This window comes from Malaya genurostris, chromosome 2, assembly GCF_030247185.1.
Source record: "Malaya genurostris strain Urasoe2022 chromosome 2, Malgen_1.1, whole genome shotgun sequence".
Taxonomy (NCBI): Eukaryota; Metazoa; Arthropoda; class Insecta; order Diptera; family Culicidae; genus Malaya; species Malaya genurostris.
In genome coordinates, this window is record NC_080571.1 from 4128270 (window position 1) to 4132679 (window position 4410).

A 4410-nucleotide genomic window follows, 5' to 3' on the forward strand; every position below is an offset into this window, starting at 1 on the left:
TCCAACTGTCCGTTGGAGAGTTTAGGTTGCCGACAGTCCGTCGGATTCGATCACCAGCGTCTGCGCCGGTTGTTCACCAGCCTTGTTGAGCCGGTAATTTTCCAACTGTCCGTTGGAGAGTTTAGGTTGCCGACAGTCCGTCGGATTCAATCACCAGCGTCTGTGCCGGTTGATCACCAGCCTTGTTGAGCCGGTAATTTTCCAACTGTCCGTTGGAGAGTTTAGGTTGCCGACAGTCCGTCGGATTCGATCACCAGCGTCTGCGCCGGTTGTTCACCAGCCTTGTTGAGCCGGTAATTTTCCAACTGTCCGTTGGAGAGTTTAGGTTGCCGACAGTCCGTCGGATTCGATCACCAGCGTCTGCGCCGGTTGTTCACCAGCCTTGTTGAGCCGGTAATTTTCCAACTGTCCGTTGGAGAGTTTAGGTTGCCGACAGTCCGTCGGATTCGATCACCAGCGTCTGCGCCGGTTGTTCACCAGCCTTGTTGAGCCGGTAATTTTCCAACTATCCGTTGGAGATTATAGATTGCCGACCGTCCGTCGGATTAAAAACTTCTGACAGTCCGTCGGTTCACCAGCTCCGTTGCCGGTTTGGTTTGCACCAGCCTTATTTAGCCGGTAATTTTCCAACTATCCGTTGGAAATTTTAGATTGCCGACCGTCCGTCGGATTAAAAACTTGATAGCTTGGATAGCTATTCTTTTAAGATTCTCATCAATTTTGTGAGAATCTATTACTGTTGAGTTGTTCCTCTCTGGAGCCACCATGAAAAAATTATTTCTTTCAAGAAATAAAAAACTGCTGGACTATCCGTCCAATTTGGTGTCTAAAATACAACTGATTTATTTACAAATTTTTGATTAGTTTACATTTTTCTTATGTCTATGTTAGTTCTTTAATCTATACATTTTCCTCTCATTTGAGAGTTTTCCGAATAACAAAATAGATGTGTGCGTGAGATTTACTCAAAATTTACCAAAGCAAAAGGAGAATCCAAAATTAAGCGAAGAGTGGAAATAGAGAGCGATTCTCTTCTCACCACTCGATCAAGGATCTAAGTGGTGAATATAGCTTACGCATAGGCGAATAGAAACATAACGAATCTATGCCGTAAAGGAATAAACATTGAATTCTGTTTATCCTGCATTGAGGATAAGATTTGGTCCTTTTTTTATTGCCCCAATTTCAACATGAAGGCGGTCTAGTCGATAAATATACAATTCATTTTGAGATTAAAATTTATTGGTTTAGGTTATTGTAAACAAGCTCAAATTCATCCTCGTAATCTACACTCGTTTCAATAGAACGGTACCCAAAGCTACTTGACTTCAACCTGATTCTGTTTTTCGTTCGAATCGGACAATTTCGATCGAATATGCAATTTTGCACTCTGTATTTCGATCGAGTTTGAGTTTTCCATACAAAAGCATCACTCGATCGAATTATAAAATGCAAATTATTCCATTCGATCGCTCATCGCTGCCCATCGCCAGTCTCACAAGACACGTATACTTTGTAGAATTCCTTGATCCACCTTGCTCGTTGCGCTCTTGTGCTTCTTGTCCCTACCGGATCAAATTCAAGAACCAATTTCCGTAGTTCAATCGTAGTGTAACGTAAATACCATGAGATTTCGGTATGTTGAAATTATTAATTGGCTGATTTCGGTAAAACGACCAATTGCTGGTAAACACGGTAGTTTACATAACCTAAAATCAGTATATCATTTTGAATTGCCGAGAAATCGGAAATAATAAACCGAGTCTTTTGGAAAAAGCTATCTTAGCCAAAATTTCAGTAGAATATCGCTTTGCCCTTCGTTAAGTTACTGATTGTCATGAAACAAACTGTCAAACAGTTATTAAAATATTCAGTGAGTGTCTTTTTATTAACCAAACGAAAAAAATATTGAAGGGTTCATCGAATGGATTGAGGTACTGGTGATACAATTTTTTAAGACATTAGAGCCACTAACAGCTTTTTGTTTACTTATAAGCACAAAATAATTTTGTATCACTTGTCCACTTGGTGCCAACCAGAGATGCCATATATTTTCAGAGAAAATCTGTATTACCCTGTATAAAGAAACTGTATTTATCTGTATTTACTAATGAAATGCAATTTTTACAATGAAATGACGTTGAACGCTATCTCAACAGGTTATGGTTAAGGAATGAGATTTTCAATGAGCATTTATTTTTCATATCATCGTAGTTCACAAAAATTTAATATGAATGTTTTTTGCGACCATAATCAAATTTCAATTCTATATAGTAGCAGAAACTTTACGTCTGCTTAGCGGTTCAAATTGAACTGCCGAAGTTAGCACTAAGCAGTTCAATTTGAACTGCTCTGCACTGATGAGTCAAAGACGAAACGTAAAACTCATAAAAACGGTTATGTGCCCTAGCACAAAATTGGGCTAACCCCTAAATGACCATACCTGCATCGGCCAGAAATAGTCGAAAACACGTTTTCGTTCGGCACGTCAGAAAAGACATTGCACTCCGTTGCAAAACAAAAAGTGTTCTGTAAGTAGCAGAAACTTTACGTCTGCTTAGCGGTTCAAATTGAACTGCCGAAGTTAGCACTAAGCAGTTCAATTTGAACTGCTCTGCACTGATGAGTCAAAGACGAAACGTAAAACTAATAAAAACGGTTATGTGCCCTAGCACAAAATTGGGCTAACCCCTAAATGACCATACCTGCATCGGCCAGAAATAGTCGAAAACACGTTTTCGTTCGGCACGTCAGAAAAGACATTGCACTCCGTTGCAAAACAAAAAGTGTTCTGTAAGTAGCAGAAACTTTACGTCTGCTTAGCGGTTCAAATTGAACTGCCGAAGTTAGCACTAAGCAGTTCAATTTGAACTGCTCTGCACTGATGAGTCAAAGACGAAACGTAAAACTAATTCTATATATATTTCTAGATTTACAATTTGACATAATATGCAACTTCAAGTCAGGTCATACAACTCTCAGGCCGCAGACAGAATAAACACGAACAGCTGAATCGAGCTAGTGGATGGTATTAGCAGACCAAAAAAGGGGTATGCTTCCCTCTTTTGGTCTGCTAAATTCAGCAAGCCAAAGGGGCCCTGATAGAGTGTAAGCGATAAATCTGTTCAGCTTTCCATCTGACAAGGTCCTTTAATTTACTGTAAGTGCATTACTCGCTTTGGTCAGTACCAAGTTTGGCTCTGATTTCTCGTGCTCACTCTGTCTAAATGTTTTTTTTTGTGTTGATCATCAAATATCTGCACACCAATTTTTACTTCAATTTGTTCGTTGATTAATAAACTTTCATCTCGTCACTGCAATCAAATACTAAAAGATAGCTCAGACAAAAACAATTTAATTTTTCTTTTCTAACTTCTTGTGAAATCTGTATAAATCTGTATTAAATTTAGGGAATTTGTATAAAATCTGTATTCTGTATTAGATCTGTATGAGGTTGTAAAAATCTGTATAATACAGATAAATCTGTATAAATGGCATCTGGTGCCAACACAAATCGTTCAAAGGTAATTTTTGTTGGACTTGACGGATTGTGCAGTGTTTTGAAAGGCGCTCATAGTTCCGGTCAGTCGGAACATCTGACACTTTTTAAATTTCTCGTGGAATAAAACCATTTTCTTCATTCGTTTTTGTGAATATGTGTTGTTTTTTGAAATCCGAAAATCCAGAATTTTAACCAACGGAAAACAAACAAACAAAAATTACCGAACAATCTGTTAGATCCATTTGGTTTACAGTTTACGGTAGTTGTTCGACAGTTCAGCAATGACCGAACGATCGGTAATCAATTACCGAACTGATTACCGAACGTTCAGCTGTTGAAAATTCGGTAAAAAATTACCGAATACTGCGAAATTTTCTAAGTGTACATTTTTGTAGATAAATTGATGTTTTTTTCTTGAAGATTTATATAGCGGTAGTGAAGAAGACTGCTTTTGTGTTTTGAAACAATTTCTGAAGATTATAAGTCAAACCATAGGTATAATATACAAATTATTCAACAGAAATTTTTATGTTGTCTTAATTTAAAGAATCGGTTGAAAGTTTCTCTGTGTGTAAATTTTTTTTGTACAGCGGCTCATTCGCGTCAACGCTGTAAACAAAATGCACGAATACAATAAAAGTTATCAAAGTGTATAGTTTTCCGTGCAGCCATTTCGTATAATTAGTTGGAAATATTGAGTGAATTACATTTAAAAGATAATACCTATTAATTTATTTCTCATGTATCAGAGGTAGAAAGAATTTCATAGATTTTTGAAAATTTTGTTTTTATTCTAATATTTCCAACAAATCATGATGATCATGATAATGAAAGGAATTTATACTATATTTCTAGAATTTTACATATGTCTAGTGATGTCGGCAACACGGTCGTTCCCCGAACGCCGC